We start from the raw sequence: 24,106 nt of genomic DNA, 5'->3' as shown, positions 1-24,106 counted from the left end.
CTCTTGTTGCGGAGCACGGGCTCTAGGCACAAGGGCTTCAGTAGTTGTGGCTCACGGGCTCTAGAGCACAGGCTCAGTAGTTGTGGTGCACGGGCTTAGTTGCTCCGCAGCATGTGGGATCTTCCTGGACCAGGGCTCGAACCCGCTGCATTGGCAGGCAGATTCTTAACCACTGCGCCACCAGGGAAGCCCTAGGGTATATATTTAAAGGAGTAGAGTTATAACCCACTTAAACCTCTTTGATTAATTTTATCGGAGGTTAATGAAATCATTGGATGAAGAGTAAATGATGGTTTGGTTCAGAGGCAGCCCCTGGTGTAGGTTAGCTTAGGTTTGTGGATTCTAACTTGCCTACTCCTGAGTCACTCCTCGGTAGGAAGAATCCTAGGCCCCTGGCTGGAGTGATAGGTTTGCTCTAGGCTAGAAGTTTAGATCCTAGTCCAGATTACAAGTCTGGTTCAGACTCACAGAGTCCTTGAGGGAAGGGAGATGGGAGTGCTGTTTTTCTTGGCAGCCTCATGGCAGTTTCTTCAGCCCAGAGCGTGTTCTTGCCGCCAGGCTGACATGTGTGTCCAACATCATCTATAAGGGAGGGCTTGGCATTCCTGGACAACCAAGCATAGAGGAAAATGAAGATTCCCTTGGAGATGCCAGTCTCCTTGAAGATAAATGAGATTATTAGGAGAGCTCTGGAAAGGAGAATGTGTGGTTTTGATTTTTTGTTTTAAACCAAGTTGTAAAACTTGGAAAGCTTAAATAATGGGAGAGTCAGAGGAAGCTTCCAGACTGCTGAAATCAGTACAACACCAGGATTTAAGCCATGGAAGTCATCTAGGAGTGAACCTTCTAGAGAGGAAAAACAGATGATGTGTTTTTCTTGAGTAACCTGTTGATATAAATATATATATATATATTTTATTCTAAGATCTTAAGACCTGTGTATCAAAACAAAACTTAAATAGCATTTTGATTTCCAAAAGTTTATGTTCATTGATTGTTTTTTAATTAATTAATTTATTTTTGTCTGCGTTGGGTCTTTGTTGCTGTGCGTGGGCTTTGCCTAGTTGCCGAGAGTGGGGGCTAGTCTTCGTTGTGGTGCGCGGGCGTCTCATTGCGGTGGCTTCTCTTTTTTGCCCAGCACGGGCTCTAGGTGCGCGGGCTTCAGTGGTTGTGGTACGTGGGCTCTAGAGCGCAGGCTCAGTAGTTGTGGCGCATGGGCTTAGTTGCTCCGTGGCATGTGGGATCTTCCCGGACCAGGGCTCAAACCCGTGTCCCCTGCATTGGCAGGCGGATTCTTAACCACTGTGCCACCAAGGAAGCCCTCATTGATTGTTTTTGTAAGTTTCAATAATGAGCAGGGTAGATTTTCATTATCATAAAAATCAATTGCAAGAAATTGTATTACAGTAATTTCCTTGCAGTTTGCTAATTATTTTTCCCACCTCAAATTCTTGAAAATGTGAAAACACTATCCAGTTTTTATTGTCTCAATAATGAGTGTTCTGAATAAATCTACTGAATTTATACAAAGTTTTAAAGTTTTGATAGTACAATATAAAATGGTCTAAGGGTAAAATGATTCAATTATTTTTTACACTTGTGCACTTCTTAAGTGTGCAGCATTATGGAAACACAAAGTTTAATGAGACAATTGTCTAGTGTCAGTGTTTTTCAGTGTAGGCCCTTAGGGGGGAAATTTCATTGCGATTCCGTGTACCATTGTTAACTGCAAAAGATTGTCTCTGTTTCCCAGTGGGGAAAGGGACTGTCTTTTTTCCATTGTGTTGCAGCAGTGGGGTAGCTTTTTTTTTTTAATTAAAAAAATTTTTTTAATTGAAGTATAGTTGACATATATAAACTATATTAGTTTCAAATGTATAACATAATGATTTGATATTTGTATATATTGTGAAATAATCACCACAATAAGTCTAGTTAACATCTGTTACCATACAGAGTTAAAAAAATTGTTTTTTCTTGTGATGAGGTCTTTTAAGATCTACTGTCTTAGCAACTTTCAAATATGCAATACAGTGTTCTTAGCTATAGTCACCATGCTGTGCATTACAACCCCGGGACTGAGTTATTTTATAACTGGAAGCGTGTACCTTTTGATCCCCTTCACCCAATTCTTCCACCCTCCACCCCACCTGCCTCTGGCAACCACCAGTCTGTTCTCTGTATCTGTGAGCTTGGTTATTTGTTGTTGTTTTTTAGATTTCCACATATAAGAGAGATTATGCAGTATTTGTATCTCTCTATCTGACTTATTTCACTTAGCACAATGCCTTCAAGGACCAGCCATGTTGTTGCAAATGGCAGGAATTCCTTCTTTTTTTATGGCTGAATAAAATTTCATTGTATACATGTACATACCACATCTTTTTTAAAAATTGAAGTATAGTTGATTCGGGGGGGTGAATCATTTTTTCGCTTTGTGAAAAGAAGCTATACAAAACACAACTCTGAGAGAGTGGCTCTAAGTCCACCCTTTTAAAACCAGTAGGTTTATACCCACTGAGGGGCAGGGCTGAGAGACTGTAGAAAACCATCCCTATAGTTCTGTGCCGACTCTAGCATGTGGCGCCTGCTAGTTAGCCCTTGTGTATTGGTTCATACCTTTTAGGTGTTAAGGACCAGAAAGGTGAACTCAAACTTACCTAACCCAATAGAAAGTTTATTGGCTTATATCACTGTAAAGCTGAGAGGTAGAATGGCCTTCAGGGTAAGTTTGATACAGGAGCTCAGTGATGTCACTCAGGACTTAGTTCATTTTTCAAGTTCACCTTTCGAAGTGCCAGCTTTATCCAAAGGCTTCCTGCCCTCATGGGTGCAAGATGGCCGTCAACAGCTCCTGGGTCTACATACTTCTTCCATGTCAGAGAAAGATAGACTTTCTCCTCTAAGTATCAAAGAAAATGCAGGGCTTCACTCTTATTAAACCAGTTTATGTCATGTCACCAGTTGCTGTGACCAGAGAAATGCTACATGATGATAGATCACTGAGGTAAAAGGTGATTGTCTCAGGCTATTTAGGTCTGGAGCTAAAGGGGTATCAATTCCACCCATGACTAAGCATAGAGGAGGGGCAGCTCTCCAAAGGAAACTCTGAGTACTTTTAGAAATGGGAGAAAGTGGGGGAATTTTAGGTAATCAACTAAACAATTGTCCACTACAGTTTGCTTCTTTATCCTCTGCTACTCACGATTTCTTAGCTCCTCTTCTTGCAGTTGGAAGTTCTTGAACTTGATTTATAATCTCCATGCTCTGTCCCATTCCCCACCAATTCTTCTCATTCTATTCATACACGAAGTCCGTTCTTAGAAGGATGGTTTTATGGAAAGGCGGAAATTTCCCTGGAACTCATCCTTTGCCACCCAAAACAGTGAGGTCATGATAAAAAGCCCCTTCTACAGTGCTGGGAACAAGAACCAGAGGAGCCTCCTGAAAACATGACATTGTCAGGATAAAGCCAGCACTGGCCATGGAAATCATCTGGTCAGCATGGCTCTAGCTCAGCATAGACAAGGTACACAGTACAAGCAGGATGATAGGACTCGTGACCCTCGGTGTGTAGTCAAAGGTAAAGTTTCTTGGATGCTGGGAGGCCTGGGACTTCTAGTTCTAACATATATCCTTGATCAGGGATGTGATGTGCTGCCTACAAAGGACTCACTGGTCCTTGTAGCTGACAGCACAAGGGGGAAACCAAGGCCAGGAAAGAGGAGTTCAAGAACTTGAAGGTGAGAGAGTAAAAGGATTGAGATCTTCCCATCTAGGTGGGAAGAAGAGTATCTACCACTGCGTACAATGAGCTTCAGTCATTCATGAAATATTTAGCAAGTTCTGACTCCACTCTAGAGACTGTGCTGGCCTTGGAGATACAATGATGAACTTGCGAGCTCTCTGCTTGCATGGAGCATTAAGTAACGCGGGCATGCATTAGTCAAGTTTCTCTTGGCTTTGGGGAGCAGAATTGACCCTGCAAGCTTGTTAGAAGAATACTGGAGGTTCTTAGAGAATTCACAGAAGGAGCAGGGACTATGGCAGCCTGGGGCACCTTACTGGCTAGAGGTTAACAATCTTCTCTGAGAGTGCTATTGTTGGTGTGAAGGGGTTTCTGTGTCCAATCTCTGTGGGTCTCAGTTCCAAATTCCTAGAGGGAAAATCTGATTGGTCCACCTTGAGTGAATGAAGTACAGACATGGTTGTCAGAGGCCTACCCTGCTGAGTGCAGTTTCCAGAGAAGGGCAGATGCTGTGAACCTGAAGGCCACTCTCTGTGGACAGGAAGGTAGATAAGCAACAGCAGTTACAGCCCAGTGTCACCAGTGCTGTGCTAGGGGGAGCGTGAAGTTGTGTGGGGGTGTGTCAGTCAAGATTCTTTTGGAGGCAAAGGTTTAGAAACCCAACTTAAGCCAACCTATGCAAAAAGGGGAACTTGTTGGAAGGCTCACATTGAGAAGGGTGAGGGGCAGGTGGTATCAGGAGTCACTGGAAATAGGGACTTGAATCCTACTAGGTTTTTTTTTCTCAGTCTCTCAACCCTGCTTCTATGTTGTCAACTTCTTTTTCTTAGGAAAAATTTTTTGAAATTTGAAATATGGCCACTGGCAGCTCCTGAGTCCCATATCTCTTGGCCTTACCACCAGAGAATAAATCTTTTCGTCCAGCTTCAGTTACAAAAATCCTAAGGAATGACCCAATTGGCTTGGCTTTAGGTATGAATCCATCCCTTAACCAATTAACTGTGTCTAGAGAGGCAGAATAGTGTAAAAACATATCCCATGGTGATGGTTAAATGACAAACCAAAATGATTAATACCAAATGCTTTAGGTTAATATTCCCTGTACTAGTTATCTATTGCTGCTTAAGTTACCTCCAAACTAGTGGCTTAAAACAACAATAAATATTTATGATCTCACATAGTCTCTGTGGTTTGAAATTCAGGACTGGCTTAGCTGGGTGGTTCTTGCTCAGGGTCCTTGCTGAGGTTCAGTCAAGATGTCAGCTGGGGCTGAAGTCATCTGAAGGCTTGACTGAGGCTGCAGGGTTTGCTTCCATGACAGCTCACTCACATGGTGCTTAGTTCCTTTACATGTGGTCCTGTCCACAGGCAGCCTGAGTATCCTCATGACATGGTGGCTGGCTTTTCCCAGGATGAGCAATCCCACGAGAGTGCAAGGTGAAAGCCATAATGTCTTTAATGGCCTAGTCTCAGAAGTCACACTCTATCATTTCTGCAATATCATTTTCTATGTATTGGTCAGATCTATTAAATGTGGGAGGGGACTATACAAGGGTGTGATTCCCAGGAGGTAAGAATTAGTGGGGCCATCTTGGAGCTGTCTTAGTCTAGCACATTCCTCAAAACACATCCTGAAGACTTGGGATGTTAAAGGTTGTTACATGAAGAAGGGGATTTGCAGTCAAGTCAGTTTGAGAAAGGATATGTAAAACCAAGTTAAATAGGTTTCTTTCCTGCAGTGTTTCCATATGGCTTTTAGTACATTGATACCTGCTTTGAATTCCTGAAAGGGGTAGAGCAAACCACAATTTCTTTTTCATTCTCCAACTTTTCCTCCAGTGGGCCCTTCTGCCCTCCCCCACCCCCATTTCCTTCCCTCTAAAAACATATCAGAATGCTACCTGTCTCTTGTATAGAATGTATGTTTCTGACAAAGCAATACATTTTCATTTGGAGTTGCTCATCCTTGACCCTCCAAAACCTTCCTATTTATTTGGGTGATGTACATCATGAAAACCTAAGAGTGATTAAAAAGTAAAGGAACACATTTTCTTGTGAGGTGAGTGGACAGTCTCTGAGGAAATTCTGCAGAAAAGTTTTACAAAGCTCTCTATGTCGGCGATGGTGTTGGGTGATACTGAGTCACATAGTGACAAACACTGAAGGCCAGCAGCCATTCATACATGCAAGTTTGGGTGGCTTCTTTAAAATGTGTTTGTTTGTAGAAACACAAGGTACGGGGTAGTCAGATCTTGTACTTTGAGTTTTTGCCAACAAATACTGAACCTTTCAGTTTGGGACCTTCTCCACCTCCCCTTGTGTAAGTGGCTTTTTTTGGTTGTTGTTTCTTTTGTTTAGGTTATTTGTTATGGCAACAACCCAATTTATTTAAAGTGTTTTATGCTGGTTACACCATCTTGAATTATTTAACTCAGTTATAAAAACTAAGGTAGTATGTATGTGAAAGCTCCTACACCATATGTGTTTGTGGAAACGTGCTTATTGAGATGTTTCCAAGCACAGCATCTGCTCTTATACATCTTTTATAATGTTTTGCCTCAAGCCCATGCAATAATTGATCTCCACCATCTGATAATTTTTAATTTAAGACAGTTTGCCCTCCTATGTTTTTGATAAATGATAATTTTTAATATTTTGGAGCAAAAAAGCATCTAAGTTAAAAAGAATGATCAGTAAAAATGTCTTTCCTGAGATCTTTAATTTCCTTTATCCAATGCATACCTTTAGAGAGGGATGAAGTCTGTGCACCTAGAAGAGTAAGGTCTTCTGAGTGTTGTTGGGCTTACTCTGGGTTCTTGAGTACCGTGTTCTCAGGCATCCTGCCTTTCTGCACAAAGTGGAATTTCACAATGTCCAGTGTTGCCCAATGGCTTCTTTTAAATTGGCTTTGGTTTTCTCTGTGGAGAGAAGACTTAATTAAATCCCCAAATACAATCCCACAGAGACCTGTACGTGCCCAGCTGCTGATTTCAGAAAATAATGAATCATGCAATAAGCTAGTGTTCATCTACCTTCTTGAAATAGCACTTGAAACAATCTGTTATTAATAATATTTCTTGAAATCTCAAAACCAGAGAATCAGCTATATCTAGGGGACCAACTTCTTTTTTTTTTTTTTTTTTTTAGAAATTCACGGTCTTTTTATTTATTTATTTATTTATTTATTTATTTATTTATTTATTTATGACTGTGTTGGGTCTTCGTTTCTGTGCGAGGGCTTTCTCTAGTTGCGGCAAGTGGGGACCACTCTTCATCGCGGTGCGCGGGCCTCTCACTATCGCGGCCTCTCTTGTTGCGGAGCATAGGCTCCAGACGCGCAGGCTCAGTAATTGTGGCTCACGGGCTTAGTCGCTCCGCGGCATGTGGGATCCTCCCAGACCAGGGCTCGAACCCGTGTCCCCTGTATTGGCAGGCAGACTCTCAACCACTGCGCCACCAGGGAAGCCCACCAACTTCTTGATTTACCAAAACATACATTGGTTCAAATGTAGTGAAGGAAGCGCAACCACCTTGACTATAAAATCTGCTGCTTTTAAAGCTAGGGGAGGTGACCAAGGACCTCCAAATGTTGTGTACATCAGTGTCTCCCTAGTGTGATTTGCAAGCCACTATCAGAATGCGAGATGATTTTTGGTGGTGTGTGGATAAACTTTCAAAAAAATTGTAGTCGTTATTCACATGTTGTAGTGGGTTGAATTGTGTCCCTCTCAAAATTCCAGAACTTCACTCAAGACCTCAGAATGTGACCTTATTTCGTAGCAGGGTCTTTGCAGATGTAATTAGTTAAGGATCTTGAGATGAAATAATCTTAGAGTGGGCCTTGAATCCAATGACTTTATAAGAGAAGGGAGAGGGAGATTTGGACAGAGACATACAGAGAGAAAAAGCTCATGTGAATACGGAGGTAGAGATTGGAATGATGTGTGTACAAGCCAAGGGACATCAAGAAGCTAGGAGAGGGGGTGTGGAATAGTTTCTCCTCCAGGAGGAACCAACCCTATTGACACCATTATTTTGAACTTCTGGCCTCCTGACTAGTGAGAGAATAAATTTCAGTTGTTTTAACCCACCCAGTTTTATAGTATTTTGTTATGGCAGCCCTAGGAAATGAATACACTTAAAATTTATTACATAAAATATACATGGTGTATAAAACCTGTTGTTTCACAGTCGTTACTATTTAGACGGGAATTCTCTAACTAATTTAGGTAGCAAAAAGTGCATTGATTTAAAAAAATTAAGTAAATAATCCCATAGGAGGTAGGAAGTTATGGCAAAACTGTTGTAGGTGCCGCGTGGATGGAGGACCAATTTGGGAAACATTGCTATTGGCAACCCACAGGCTCTTTCTGCCTGGAGTGGCATTGTGGGAGATCTGGGTCAACTCTTATCTCTACCCCTAATCAACTCTGTGATTTGGGTAAAATACAAATAATGGCCTTGACAAGCCCCGTCTTCCTCAGCCGTAAAATGGGGACAGTCTCACAGAACTTATGTGGGGTTTATGAGTTCCTTCTCCTTCAGCCTTGAAATACTGAAAGCTTAGTTATCTGAACCCATTTTTTCTGAGTGTGGGGGTGGGATCTCCTGGCAGCTGGGCTGATGTACAAAAGAACATTTTGTAATCAGTACCCACAAATGTGAGTTGCGGGTGATAAATATATAGGGCTGAGCAATAAGAGAAGTGAGTTGTGGTAAAGCAGGAGGAACTGATGCAAATAGCCCTTGATGAGTCATAGCTGAAGCCAACTTTCTATTATTTCTGGGCCTTATTATGCATATTATGAGTTATGATTGCCTTTATTTCTCCCTCTTTTCAACCCTATTATCTTGGATTTCATAAAAGTGAGTAAAAGAACTCTAGACATAGTCTGATAGATATAGGAAAGTATGTGTTTGAGAGAGTTCACAGAAATTTTGTAAATTTGATGTGGATCCGTGGAAATACTCTAGGATGGTTTCCTAAGAAGACTTGGCTGGTATTGGCAAGGTGACCTGGAGTGGGAAGGGGATAACACAGCTAACGTCTGTTGTGTACTAGCCAGTGGGTAGACACTGTGTTAAATGCTATCTTGTTTAATCAGCTCTGAAATCTCTGAGGTAGGTATTGCTAAATAAAATTCTTATTTTACAGATGGGGAAACTGAGGCATGGAGAAGTTCAGTAACTTATCCCAGATCATTTAAGTAGAGATTCAGTAACGTGCTCCAGTTCATCAAACAAGGCAGTCTGCCCCAAGAGCTTGTACTCCTAGCTGTTTATTATCCTCTGTAAGGGCTTAAAAAATGTAGAAATACAGGAAGGGGAAGAATGCTTCTAAATGGTACAAGAGAGAGAACTTTGTCTTTGAAGTCAGGAAGAACTTATTGCAACCCTGGCTCTGCCACTTAGCAACTCTTTGACCTTAGGCGAGTTACTTAAACTCTATGCACCTCAGATTTCCCATCTGTAAAATGGATGCAATAATATGTACATCATAATATTCTTGTGAGGATTAAATAAGATGTATTCAGTGCAATGTGGGATGCATGGGAAATAGCCTGCATTGTACCAAGTAGTTCTCCTGAGGTAACTTACTTAATCCTTACAATAACCCTTTGAGGTGGATGTTCTTGTTATCACTGCTGTTTTACAGGTGAGAAAATTAAGGTTTAAAGACAAGAAGTAACTTTCTCAACAATACCTAGTCAGCACACGGTAGAGCAAGAATTCAAACTTAGGAAGTCTGATTCCACAGCACAAGCTCTCATCTACGTTTATTATCTTCCTTTCCCATGTGAAAAAGACTTGGGAATTGGGGTTAAATACAAGCTTGAGAAGATTCTACAAGTATAGCAGCTGGTGAAAAAGCCAGTTCGTATTTAGGACACATTCAGACAAAAATAGGGTCCAGTGCAGATGATATATTCTGGGCTGTTCAGATTGTGTCTGGAGTAGTGTGTTCAAGTTTGGATGATATTTTTTAACCAGAACTAACAAACTGGAAATGACTATGATAATGAGAGAGGTTGGAAGTGATCTCAAAAGAGCAACAGCTGAAAATGTTCTGATTTGATGAAGGCCTGCAAAGGATCAGAGAGATAAATGTCTTTGGGAAAGGCTGTTTGTCCAGCAGGTCGACAGTACCTTGATGTAATCAATATGGGTCCTGACTCTGTTCCCAGACTTGCAGGTCCAAGAATATCACTGTATCAGTTAACATTCACAGTTGATCATATATGTGGTGATTGACTCACACTAACCAAACTTCTAAGAGACTGATGCATGTGCCAGAATGCCAATTGCTTAAAATTAGGAACATAAGCACCAAACAGCTTTTATACATGTATTTGCTGATCAGAGCATCTATTTTGTTTAGGGGGGTGCCTTATATTCTTTTGTCAGAATGTATATTATACTGTGGTAAGCTAATTTGTTAGCTTGCAGGTAGGGTAAAATCACAGGCCCTTTACGGTTTCTGACTTAGAATGATAGTCAAAAATTGATGCCTTGGGACTTCCCTGGTGGCGCAGTGGTTAACAATCTGCCTGCCAATACAGGGGACACGGGTTCGATCCCTGGTCCGGGAAGATCCCACATGCCGCAGAGCAACTAAGCCTGTGCGCCACAACTACTGAGCCCACGTGCCACAACTACTGAAGCCCATGCGCCTAGAGCCTGTGCTTTGCAACAAGAGAAGCCACTGCAATGAGAAGCCTGCACACCGCAACGAAGAGTAGCCCCCACTCGCCGCAACTAGAGAAAGCCCGTGCGCAGCAATGAAGACCCAATGCAGCCAATAAATAAATAAATAAATAAATAAATAAATAAATTTGTAAAAAAATTGACACCTCATTATCTTATTAACTTGATTTATTAACTTACTTTCCTTAACTTTATATCTCATTATTTTATTAACTGAGTTTATTCATATGAACAATATTTCATATGTGGTTTTGAATATTTGTATCTTGTCATCTGCAAGTTGTATGCTTATATTCTTTACCTATTTTCTTTCTTTCTTTCTTATTTATTTATTCATTCATTCATTTATTTTTGGCTGCGTTGGGTCTTCGTTGCTATGTGCGGGCTTTCTCTAGTTGCGGCGAGCAGGGGCTACTCTTCATTGCCGTGCGCAGGCTTCTCATTGCAGTGGCTTCTTTTGTTGCAAAACACGGGCTCCAGGTGCGCGGGCTTCAGTAGTTGTGGCTCGCGGGCTCTAGAGCACAAGCTCAGTAGTTGTGGATCACGGGCCCAGTTGCTCCGCGGCATGTGGGATCCTCCCGGACCAGGGCACGAACCTGTGTTCCCTGCATTGGCAGGCAGACTCTAAACCACCGTGCCACCGGGGAAGCCCTACCTATTTTCAGTTGGGTAATTTTTTTTAAAAATTTATTTATTTTATTTTTATTTTTGGCTGTGTTGGGGCTTCATTGCTGGGCGCGGGCTTTCTCTAGTTGCGGCGAGCGGGGGCTACTCTCCGTTGCGGTGCACGGGCTTCTCATTGCGGTGGCTTATCCTGTTGCGGAGCACAGGCTCTAGGTGCGCAGGCTTCAGTAGTTGTGGCATGTGGGCTCAGTAGTTGTGGCTCGTGGGCTCTAGAGTGCAGGCTCAGTAGGTGTGGTGCACAGGCTTAGTTGCTCTGCGGCATGTGGGATCTTCCCAGACCAGGGCTTGAACCCGTGTCCCCTGCACTGGCAGGCGGCTTCTCAACCACTGCGCCACCAGGGAAGCCCCAGCTGGGTAATTTTTAATCAGATGGTCAATTTTTTTTTATAGTATAAAGGGTTTAAAAATATTATTTATAACATTAGGCAAATTATTTAAAGTTAATAAATTTTTAAAAATATTTTAATTTTATTGGAATATAGTTGATTTACAATGTTGTGTTAGTTTCAGGTGTACAGCAAAGTGATTCAGTTATATTGAACACATATACATATATTTATTCTTTTTTATTATTTATTTATTTATTTAATGACCGTGCTGCGTGGCATGTGGGATCTCAGTTCCCCAATCAGGGATTGAACCCATGCCCTTGGCAGTGAAAGCAGAGTCCTAACCACTGGACTGCCAGGGAATTCCCTTTTTATTCTTTTTTAGATTCTTTTCTCATATAGGTTATCACAGAATATTGAGTAGAGTTCCCTGTGTTATACAGTAGGTCCCTGTTGGTTATCTATCTTGTATATAGTAGTATGTGTATGCTCATCCAAGGCTCTTGCTTTATCCCTCAACTAAAGTCAATAAATTTTTATTTAAAGAATTTTACATGTGATCACCTCCACTGTCTATCAAGGTCACCTTAGTTCCTCCAAAGTTTGAGTCAGGATTTATCTTCAAGACAGCCCTTTTAAAAAGAAGCTATGCTTAATCCACAGTTGTCCTATCAGTTAGCCCATAATTCTTTTCGTTGGACTTCTTTTGTCTCCACTTGAATATGGACACATTGATAACATCAAACATTTCCCCACTAGAATCTTGGGGATCTAATTTCTTCATGTAATTTACTTTAGGACCACTTATAGGCTCAGAGTAGATGCATTTGCCTGGTTTTCAGTTTCAGACACCCTCTAAAACTAATGAGTTCAAATCATATTCTCTCCAAAGCTATCACACCTAAGAATGACTGTGGGATATGCCAATACCTAAGGTAAAAAAATTTAACTACTAGGTGTTTCATACTTTTAGCAGATCTTGTAATTCTTTCCAAAGATCTAACAAATAGTTCTGTGAGTGAAGCAAAACCACACAGTTACTCTGTGAGGCATTTCCAACAATGTGAGTCTACAGGAAAAGCCCCATAGGGATAGACCTCAACTATAGGGTTGTTTTTTACTGATTGATAGGTTCTTTGTATGAATATATATCTATTTAATATATTTGTCTATATTTAAATAATTCAGATAAACTGATATATATGTATACAAAGTAAAAGTATAAAATTTTATTATATCAGTTGCAAATATATTTTGTCATAATTTGCTTGCTTTTCGACTTTATGTCTTCTACTATACACATAATATATTTTGGGTTTTATGTTTTGTTAAGACAGTTTTCTCCTCCCAAGATTATAGATATATTTTCCCATTTTTCGTCTATCCTTTAAAAAATTTACATCTTAAATACATGTGGAATTTATTTTTAAGTATGGTGTGAGGAAGGCATTTAGTTTTCCTTTTTTTCAAATGGATAGCTCCTTGTCCCAACACCATTTATTAAATAATTTGTCAGTACCTGTATGATTTTAAGTGCCTCATTTATCACATTCTAAGATCATTGGCTGTTTTTCACAATAATGTTTTTCACGTTATTTCAATTATTGTGACTTCATAATACATTTTGACACTTGACAAAGTAAGTCCTGTTTCTTGTTCTTTTTTCTAAAAAAAAAATGTTGACGTTTTTGGCACATCTCATAGATGAACTTTAAAACTAGCTTGCCAATTCTATAAAATATCCTGTTGGAATTTTGACTAAAATTGCATCACATTTTTTATTTAACTTGGGGAGCATTAATATCTGTATAATGTTGAACCTTTTTATCTAGGAATATCTTTCACAGCCTTCATTAAAATTATATGGTTATCTTCAATAGATTTCATACTTTAAAGTTTTTTCCTAAGTAATTCAAGGTTTCATTGGAATCGAATTTGGCTTTCTTCTCTATTACATTTTCAAATCAGTTTTTGTTGATTATAGAAAGGCTGTAGATTTTTATTTTATTATTATTATATTTTATAAATTTATTTTATTTAATTTTGGCTGCATTGGGTCTTCATTACTGCTCACGGGCTTTCTCTAGTTGCGCCGAGCAGGGGCTAGTCTTCATTGCGGTGTGCAGGCTTCTCATTGTGGTGGCTTCTCTTGTTGTGGAGCACGAGCTCTAGGCACACGGGCTTCAGTAGTTGCGGCACGTGGGCTCAGTAGTTGTAGCTCACGGGCTCTAGAGCACAGGCTCAGTAGTTGTGGTACATGGGCTTAGTTGCTCTGCGGCATGTGGGATCTTCCTGGACCAGGGATTGAACCCATGTCCCCTGCATTGGCAGGCGGATTCTCAACCACTGCACCACCAGGGAAGCCCCTGTAGATTTTTATATGTTAATCTTGTTTCTGTGTTTCTGAAAATTTTAATTAGTCCATACAGATATTATGTGATTGCCTTGGATTTTCTAGGTATCTGTCTACCTTGCCAATAGTCATACTTATTTCTTTTGTTCTGATCTTTTTGTATTGACCAGTAACTCTAGGACAAAATTATTGACCATAAAAGTAGGCATCATATTATATTGTTCCTGACTTTTATGGAGATGTGGTCTAACATTTTATTTTTCAGAATGATATTTGGAAATTGGCAAAATGTTGATAATTGTTGAAGATGAGTGATAGGTACATGGAGCTCATTAATCTATTTTCCCTATATTTGTGTATGTTTGAAAATTTCTATGATAACAACTTAAAAAAGAGAGTCGAATAAAAAAAAGAAAAGAACAAGACTTGTTTTAGGTTTTTGGTAGAAACCTCTTATCAAATTAAGGAATTATCCTGTTTCCCTAACTTACGGTAAATTTTTTATTTGGGATGGTAATAGGATTAAATGTGTCTTCAAAAAAATATTTTTGAACAAAAAATTGAAACAGGGTCCACCCATATCAAAAAGCCAAGGAAAAAAGTAATGATGAGAATCTCAATATAAAAAATTGAGAATTCATTCACCAAATATATATTTAGATTGGCTTCTCTCTTTTCATCAGCTGACAGTTTTCAATAAGAGCAGAAGTGTCTCTGGGACCTAGCACATTGCTGAAAACAAAGAAGGGGCTAAATAAATAATGTTTCATCGTTAGAGGGTTTTTTGTTGGGGAGAGATGTAGGGCGTGGAAGCTGTTTTGCACCACCTAGATCCCCCCTCCAGGACTGAAGGACTTATACCCCTTGCTGTTGGGATCATAGTTGGCTGACACTCTCTAGCTGCCATTCCTTTCCAGGAATTGCCTGTGGCTGAAGAGAACCACTTTGCTCAAGCTTCTACCCTATTCCCAGGAGCAGCTGCCTCCAATGACTAGCCTGTGTGGAGCTGTAACATCCCAGCACCCTTGCCCAACTCACGGCAGGTTGAAAGGGCTCTCCTAGCTCCAAAGCTCCATGCTGGGTGGCTGAGGCTTTAGGGTTGCCAGATAAAATAAATACAGGCTGTCTAGGTAAATTTGAATTTTAGATAAACAACAAATAATTTTTTAGAATCAGTATGTCCCCAATATTGCATGGAACATATTGCTGCTAAAATTCTTTTTGCTGTTTCTCTGAAATTTGAATTTAACTGGGCACCCTGCATGTTTATTGGCTAAATCTGGCAGCCCTGTGAGACATCACAGCCTAACCTCTTCTCCTGTATTTCCGCTTTTTTCCCTCATTCCCCAACCAACTTCCTGCGTGCTGACCCCTGTCTCAGAGTCTGCTCCTGAGTAACAAGTCTGCAATAGACTGAAAATTAAAATAAAATGCCTTTCTTTGCCCTGCCCAAATTTTAGAACCAGTTGACAGATTGGCACGTGGATTCAGAAGATCCTCTTAGGTTGATGATTGCAGAGCCGAGACTACAGAACACAGCTGAGAGCCTAATGGGTCACTCATATGTCATTCCCAATTGCATTTACTCAGGGTCTGCCCCACTGAGCCTGTTTTATAGCTGTTCCTATTACCTGTTCATCAGTTAGGTAAGTCATTCCTCCTCTCCTGGGGAGTGCGTAAGGAGGAGGGCAAGAAGCCAGGACTGTTACTCTTGCCACGGTCCCTCTGCATGAAAATTTGAAGCCAGGGAAAGAGGTATCCCAGTATACAGTGCTGTGTATAAGATAAAAGCAGCCCTGTTTGAGTGGTCAGTGCAAAGGATTATATATAAGCCTGATGCAAAAAACAGGCTGGGGCCTTCCGAAAGTACGGCTTCCGTCTCCTTTGCTTCCTCTGTCTCTTCTCCTCCCCTAAGTGAAGGATTTCCTCAGGACTATGCTTAGCTCTATTCTCTGTGTGTCTGCTTTGTAGAGCTTTTATGGGCATGGCCTTCAAATCAGCATTTACCTTGGCCTCTGTCCCGAGCTCTGGTTCTATATTTCCAGAAGTTCTGCTCTCTGTTCCTCATTTTTTTGAAAGTACCCTAAATGCGGTACGTCCCTGCTTCAGTCACGCTCTTGCTTTGGTGTGAAGAAATTCTCGTGCCAGCTGCCGAGCCGTGGGGAGCATGCTCCGAGGAGGACGCGCGTGGGAACCTGGGGAAAGCAAACACCAAGGCTCCGGGGGAGCAGGGACTGCAGGGTGGGGCAAGACTCACGTGACCTTTGTTTTCAATGCTCAAAGTATCTACTTCTTGAGTGCTTACTACGTGCGGGGCGAGGAAGGAATCCCCAAATGCCCAGTGAAGGGACCTCAGCTACACCTGTTGGTAGATTTCTACTCGAGTGCTTCACTATTAATGGGACTCACTTTCTGCACGTCTTGCTTCCTTCTGGCTTAACTGCTGGATTAGGTTTTTCCTCTTACAGCTTTTGCTTCTTCATTTTACTTACGCTTTATGGTTCTTTTCAAGTTCATGACCCTTCTTAGTACCCTTTCAGGGTCACCTACATTTAACAGCCTTATTTCCTTGTATGTGTTCTCCCCAGATTCCTGAGACAATTAATCTGATCTGCCGTGCTTAGGGTTTTGAACCAGAGCAGCTCAGAGGTCCTTGGTCAACCTATAGGTCCTTAAATATGGCCAGTTCACCATATGCATTAAATGGCCAGTGATTCTAATTGTTTAAGGCAGTGATATTCAAGCTGTGCTCCGAAGAGCACTCAGAGGCTCTGCAGGAGGTGAGGGACATGCTGAGTGGATGGGCTTCCTAACTTCCTTTTCTCTCCTTTCACTAAAATAATTCCAATTTTATTCGCTTTCTATTTTCAGGTTCTAAGATTATATTTGAAAGACGTGTTCTGCTTGAAGGTTTTCTAAGTGTGTCTGTTCAGGTTTTAATCACATCTTTTCCTCTTCCATCTTTCAAACCATTCGAGAAGTAGATGCAGTATTTAGATGGAGATTTTTTTTAAAAACAGCTTTATTATGGGTAAAGTTCAACTGGGGATTGCAGCCTGCGTCTGTGGTAACAACCAGGTTTCCCAATATTGTTTTTCTAAGCCTTGACTTTAGGACAGCTCACCCAAGGTAGTAATGCCCTTCCCTGATAGTCCCCAGCTTTTTGCTCTTTATTAATTCTTAGGGTTTTCCATGTCCAGTGTGATGATTTCCCTTGGTAGAGGAGATGGTCAATTTCTCCTCCTTCTTTTTCTTGCTTTTTCCCTTTCTTGTGATGCTAGCAATGTAAGTTCTTTTTTTTTTTTCTCTCCTCCTTTCTTTTTTTTTTTTTTCACACACACACACACTGTATTTTATTTTTACAAGAGATAAATAGACTGACACCAAGCATTGTACATGGATGACCACAACAAAAGCAACAATGATTGCAATTACCAAACATGAAACACACTCATACTATGTCATAGTATTGACATTCAGTCCAGTAATCCTCCACTGTAACAGCTCCTTTACTTTGCAGTGAAAATTGATTTGTATATTCTTTGCCTCTGAGTCCTTGTGGGATTTTTTTTTTTTTTAATTCAGACAGAAAGTCACAAAAATTATACTCATCCTCATCAGTTCACTCAGTCCCATGTAATTAATTTTTTTTTTCATCTTGATCTTTTGTTAGCACTTTTATGAGTTCATCAGTTTTTCATTAGAGTTCTGAAAATGCTTATTCATTCAGTTCAGCAGTACAGTCAGTTACCAGAAACCTGTACTTGTCAGAGTCTTTTCCATGAATTTCTTGAAGATGAAACCCTTTTATAGGACCATATTTGCAAAATCATCAGAGTACACCCAGAACTGTCTGTAAATGACAAAAGACTTAAAAATGACCACGGTTAAAGATTTGATGAAAGTTCATAATAATGCAGTTGACAAGAAAATTAGTTATTTCTGAGATATACATTTTAAAGTAATAACTAGGATTCTTACTTATAACATTATACCAGAACATATAAGATTTTTAGAAATTTCATGTAATGTCTGAAACATTTATATTAACATATTTCCATACATATTTCCATACAAATACAAATATAAGATTTTTAGAAATTTCATGTAATGTCTGAAACATTTATATTAACATATTTCCATACATATTTCCATACAAATATAAGATTTTTAGAAATTTCATGTAATGTCTGAAACATTTATATTAACATATTTCCATACAAATAACCCAATGAAAGTTTAGTATTAGTTGTTTTGTTTGTTTTTTTATACTGCAGGTTCTTATTAGGCATCAGTTTTACACACATCAGTGTATACATGTCAATCCCAATCGCCCAATTCAGCACACCACCATCCCCACCTCACCGCAGTTTTCCCCCCTTGGTGTCCATATGTCCATTCTCTACATCTGTGTCTCAACTTCTGCCCTGCAAACTGGCTCATCTGTACCATTTTTCTAGGTTCCGCATACATGCATTAATATACGATATTTGTTTTTCTCTTTCTGACTTACTTCACTCTGTATGACAGTCTCTAGATCCATCCACGTCTCAACAAATGACTCAATTTCGTTCCTTTTTATGGCTGAGTAATATTCCATTGTATATATTTACCACATCTTCTTTATCCATTCGTCTGTTGATGGGCATTTAGGTTGCTTCCATGACCTGGCTATTGTAAATAGTGCTGCAATGAACATTCGGGTGCATGTGTCTTTTTGAATTACGGTTTTCTCTGGGTATATGCCCAGTAGTGGGATTGCTGGGTCATATGGTAATTCTATTTTTAGTTTTTTAAGGAACCTCCATATTGTTCTCCATAGTGGCTGTATCAATTTACATTCCCACCAACAGTGCAAGAGGTTTCCCTTTTCTCCACACCCTCTCCAGCATTTGTTGTTTGTAGATTTTCTGATGATGCCCATTCTAACAGGAGTGAGGTGATACCTCATTGTAGTTTTGATTTGCATTTCTCTAATAATTAGTGATGTTGAGCATCTTTTCATGTGTTTCGTGGCCGTCTGTATGTCTTCTTTGGAGAAATGTCTATTTAGGTCTTCTGCCCATTTTTGGATTGGGGTGTTTGTTTCTTTGATATTGAGCTGAATGAGCTGTTAATATATTTTGGAGATTAATCCTTTGTCCGTTGATTCATTTGCAAATATTTTCTCCCATTCTGAGGGTTGTCTTTTCGTCTTGTTTATGGTTTCCTTTGCTGTGCAAAAGCTTTGAAGTTTCATTAGGTCCCACTTGTTTATTTTTGTTTTTATTTCCATTACTCTAGGAGGTGGATCAAAAAAGATCTTGCTGTGATTTATGTCAAAGAGTGTTCTTCCTATGTTTTCCTCTAAGAGTTTTATAGTGTCCAGTCTTATATTTAGGTCTCTAATCCATTTTGAGTTTATTTTTGTGTATGGTGTTAGGGAGTATTCTAATTTCATTCTTTTACATGTAGCTGTCCAGTTTTCCCAGCACCACTTATTGAAGAGACTGTCTTTTCTCCATTGTATATCTTTGCCTCCTTTGTCATAGGTTAGTTGACCATAGGTGCGTGGGTTAATCTCTGGGCTTTCTACCTTGTTCCATTGATCTATGTTTCTGTTTTTGTGCCAGTACCATATTGTCTTGATTACTGTAGCTTTGTAGTATAGTCTGAAGTCAGGGAGTCTGATTCCTCCAGCTCCATTTTTTTCCCTCAAGACTGCTTTGGCTATTCGGGGTCTTTTGTGTCTCCATACAAATTTTAAGATGATTTGTTCTAGCTCCATAAAAAATGCCATTGGTAATTTGATAGGGATTGCATTGAATCTGTAGATTGCTTTGGGTAGTATACTCATTTTCACAATGTTGATTCTTCCAATCCAAGAACATGGTATATCTCTCCATCTGTTGGTATCATCTTTAATTTCTTTCATCAGTGTCCTATAGTTTTCTGCATACAGGTCTTTTGTCTCCCTAGGTAGGTTTATTCCTAGGTATTTTATTCTTTTTGTTGCAATGGTAAATGGGAGTGTTTCCATAATTTCTCTTTCAGATTTTTCATCATTAGTGTATAGGACTGCAAGAGATTTCTGTGCATTAATTTTGTATCCTGCAACTTTACCATATTCATTAATTAGCTCTAGCAGTTTTCTGGTGGCAGTTTTAGGATTCTCTATGTATAGTATCATGCCATCTGCAAACAGTGACAGTTTTACTTCTTCTTTTCCAATTTGTATTCCTTTTATTTCTTTTTCTTCTCTGATTGCCATGGCTAGGACTTCCAGAACTATGTTGAATAATAGTGGTGAGAGTGGACATCCTTGTCTCGTTCCTGATCTTAGAGGAAATGCTTTCAGTTTTCCACCATTGAGAATGATGTTTGCTGTGGGTTTGTCATATATGGCCTTTATTATGTTGAGGTAGGTTCCCTCTATGCCCACTTTCTGGAGAGTTTTTATCATAAATGGATGTTGAATTTTGTCAAAAGCTTTTTCTGCATCTATTGAGATGATCATATGGTTTTTATTCTTCAGTTTGTTAATATGGTGTATCACATTGATTGATTTGCATATATTGAAGAATCCTTGCATCCCTGGGATAAATCCCACTTGATCGTGGTGTATGATCCTTTTAATGTGTTGTTGGATTCTGTTTGCTAGTATTTTGTTGAGGATTTTTGCATCTATATTCATCAGTGATATTGGTCTGTAATTTTCTTTTTTTGTAGTGTCTTTGTCTGGTTTTGGTATCAGGGTGATGGTGGCCTCATAGAATGAGTTTGGGAGTGTTCCTTCCTCTGCAATTTTTTGGAAGAGTTTGAGAAGGATGGGTGTTAGCTCTTCTCTAAATGTTTGATAGAATTCACCTGTGAAGCCATTTGGTCCTGGACTTTTGTTTGCTGGAAGATTTTTAATCACACTTTCAATTTCATTACTTGTGATTGGTCTGTTCATATTTTCTGTTTCTTCCTGATTCAGTCTGGGAAGGTTATACCTTTCTAAGAATCTGTCCATTTCTTCCAGGTTGTCCATTTTATTGGCATAAAGTTGCTTGTAGTAGTCTCTTAGGATGCTTTGTATTTCTGTGGTGTCTGTTGTAACTTCTCCTTTTTCATTTCTGATTTTATTGATTTGAGTCCTCTCCCTCTTTTTCTTGATGAGTCTGGCTAATGGCTTATCAATTTTGTTTATCTTCTCAAAGAACCAACTTTTAGTTTTATTGATCTTTGCTATTGTTTTCTTTGTTTCTATTTCATTTATTTCTGCTCTGATCTTTATGATTTCTTTCCTTCTACTAACTTTGGGTTTTGTTTGTTCTTCTTTCTCTAGTTTCTTTAGGTGTAAGGTTAGATTGTTTACTTGAGATTTTTCTTGTTTCTTGAGGTAGGCTTGTATAGCTATAAACTTCCCTCTTAGAACCGCTTTTGCTGCATCCCATAGGTTTTGGGTCGTCGTGTTTTCATTGTCATTTGTCTCTAGGTATTTTTTTATTTCCTCTTTGATTTCTTCAGTGATCTCTTGGTTATTTAGTAACGTATTGTTCAGCCTCCATGTGTTTGTCCTTTTTACGTATTTTTCCCTGTAATTCATTTCTAATCTCATAGCGTTGTGGTCAGAAAAGACGCTTGATATGATTTCAATTTTCTTAAATTTACTGAGGCTTGATTTGTGACCCAAGATGTGATCTATCCTGGAGAATGTTCCATGCGCACTTGAGAAGAACGTGTAATCTGCTGTTTTTGGATGGAATGTCCTATATATATCAATTAAATCTATCTGGTCTATTGTGTCATTTAAAGCTTCTGTTTCCTTATTTATTTTCATTTTGGATGATCTGTCCATTGGTGTAAGTGAGGTGTTAAAGTCCCCCACTATTATTGTGTTACTGTCGATTTCCTCTTTTATAGCTGTTAGCAGTTGCCTTATGTATTGAGGTGCTCCTATGTTGGGTGCATATATATTTATAATTGTTATATCTTCTTCTTGGATTGATCCCTTGATCATTATGTAGTGTCCTTCCTTGTCTCTTGTAACATTCTTTATTTTAAAGTCTATTTTATCTGATATGAGTATAGCTACTCCAGCTTTCTTTTGATTTCCATTTGCATGGAATATCTTTTTCCATCCCCTCACTTTCAGTCTGTATGTGTCCCTAGGTCTAAAGTGGGTCTCTTGTAGACAGCATATATATGGGTCTTGTATTTGTATCCATTCAGCCAGGCTATGTCTTTTGGTTGGGGCATTTAATCCATTCACGTTTAAGGTAATTATCGATATGTATATTCCTATGACCATTTTCTTAATTGTTTTGGGTTTGTTTTTGTAGGTCCTTTTCTTCTCTTGTGTTTCCCACTTAGAGAAGTTCCTTTAGCATTTGTTGTAGAGCTGGTTTGGTGGTGCTGAATTCTCTTAGCTTTTGCTTGTCTGTAAAGCTTTTGATTTCTCCATCAAATCTAAATGAGATCCTTGCCGGGTAGAGTAATCTTGGTTGTAGGTTCTTCCCTTTCATCACTTTAAGTATATCATGCCACTCCCTTCTGGCTGGCAGAGTTTCTGCTGAGAAATCAGCTGTTAACCTTATGGGAGTTCCCTTGTATGTTATTTGTCGTTTTTCCCTTGCTGCTTTCAATAATTTTTCTTTGTCTTTAATTTTTGCCACTTTGATTACTATGTGTCTCTGCGTGTTTCTCCTTGGGTTTATTCTGTATGGGACTCTCTGCGCTTCCTGGACTTGGGTGGCTATTTCCTTTCCCACGTTAGGGAAGTTTTCGACTATAATCTCTTCAAATATTTTCTCTGGTCCTTTCTCTCTCTCTTCTCCTTCTGGGACCCCTATAATGCGAATGTTGTTGCGTTTAATGTTGTCCCAGAGGTCTCTTAGGCTGTCTTCATTTCTTTTCATTCTTTTTTCTTTAGTCTGTTCCGCAGCAGTGAATTCCACCATTCTGTCTTCCAGGTCACTTATCCGTTCTTCTGCCTCAGTTATTCTGCTATTGATTCCTTCTAGTGTAGTTTTCATTTCAGTTATTGTATTGGTCATCTCTGTTTGTTTGTTCTTTAATTCTTCTAGGTCTTTGTTAATCATTTCTTGCATCTTCTCAATCTTTGCCTCCATTCTTATACCGAGGTCCTGGATCATCTTCACTATCATTATTCTGAATTCTTTTTCTGGAAGGTTGCCTATCTCCACTTCATTTAGTTGTTTTTCTGGGGTTTTTTCTTGTTCCTTCATCTGGTACATAGCCCTCTGCCTTTTCATCTTCTCTATCTTTCTGTAACTGTGGTTTTTGGTCCACAGGCTGCAGGATTATAGTTTTTCTTGCTTCTGTTGTCTGCCCTCTGGTGGTTGAGGCTATCTAAGAGGCTTGATGGGAGGCTCTGGTGGTGGGTAGAGCTGACTGTTGCTGTGGCGGTCAGAGCTCAGTAAAACCTTAATCCACTTGACTGTTGATGGGTGGGGCTGGGTTCCCTCCCTGTTGCTGTGGCAGTCAGAGCTCAGTAAAACCTTAATCCACTTGACTGTTGATGGGTGGGGCTGGGTTCCCTCCCTGTTGGTTGTTTTGCCTGAGGCAATCCAACACTGGAGCCTACCCGTGCTCTTTGGTGGGGTTAATGGCAGACTCTGGGAGGGCTCACGCCAAGGAGAACTTCCCAGAACCTCTGCTGCCAGTGTCCTTATCCCCACGGTGAAACAGAGCCACCACTCGCCTCTGCAGGAGACCCCCCAACACCAGCAGGTAGGTCTGGTTCAGTCTCCCCCAGGGTCACTGCTCCTTCCCCTGGGTCCTGATGCACACATTACTTTGTGTGTGCCCTCCAAGAGTGGGGTCTCTGTTTCCCCCAGTCCTGTCAAAGTCCTGCAATCAATTCCCACTAGGCTTTAAAGTCTGATTCTCTAGGAATTCCTCCTCCCGTTGCCGGACCCCCAGGTTGGGAAGCCTGATGGGGGGCTCAGAACCTTCACTCCAGTGGGTGGACTTCTGTGGTATAAGTGTTTTCCAGTCTGTGAGTCACCCACCCAGCAGTTATGGGATTTGATTTTACTCTGATTGCGCCCCTCCTACCGTCTCACTGTGGCTTCTCCTCTGTCCTTGGATGTGGGGTATCCTCCTTGGTGAAGTCCAGGGTCTTCCTGTCAATGATTGTCCAGCAGCCAGTTGTGATTCTGGTGCTCTCGCAAGAGGGAGTGAGAGCATATCCTTCTACTCCACCATCTTGGTTAATCCGAAACTCCCAACATGCCCCTCTCCTCCTTATTTCTTGAAACCACACTCCTAATACCAACCACAGCTCCTCTGAGTATCCTC

The 24,106-nt window shown here is 40.1% G+C and overlaps 1 long non-coding RNA gene and 1 other non-coding gene across 3 annotated transcripts in view; one reads left to right on the top strand and one right to left on the bottom strand.

The window, feature by feature from the left end:
• The window catches only part of LOC132372660 (uncharacterized), a 520,205-nt gene that overhangs the window by 26,132 nt on the left and 469,967 nt on the right, over positions 1-24,106 (top strand). The window lies entirely within an intron of this gene.
• On the bottom strand, positions 12,439-12,569 carry LOC132373845 (small nucleolar RNA SNORA18). The gene has a single exon (XR_009505505.1). It is a non-coding gene; the product is annotated as a small nucleolar RNA SNORA18 (small nucleolar RNA).

The sequence above is a fragment of the Balaenoptera ricei genome, chromosome 10, assembly GCF_028023285.1.
Source record: "Balaenoptera ricei isolate mBalRic1 chromosome 10, mBalRic1.hap2, whole genome shotgun sequence".
Classification (NCBI taxonomy): domain Eukaryota; kingdom Metazoa; phylum Chordata; class Mammalia; order Artiodactyla; family Balaenopteridae; genus Balaenoptera; species Balaenoptera ricei.
This window is presented reverse-complemented; position numbering and strand designations above follow the sequence as displayed.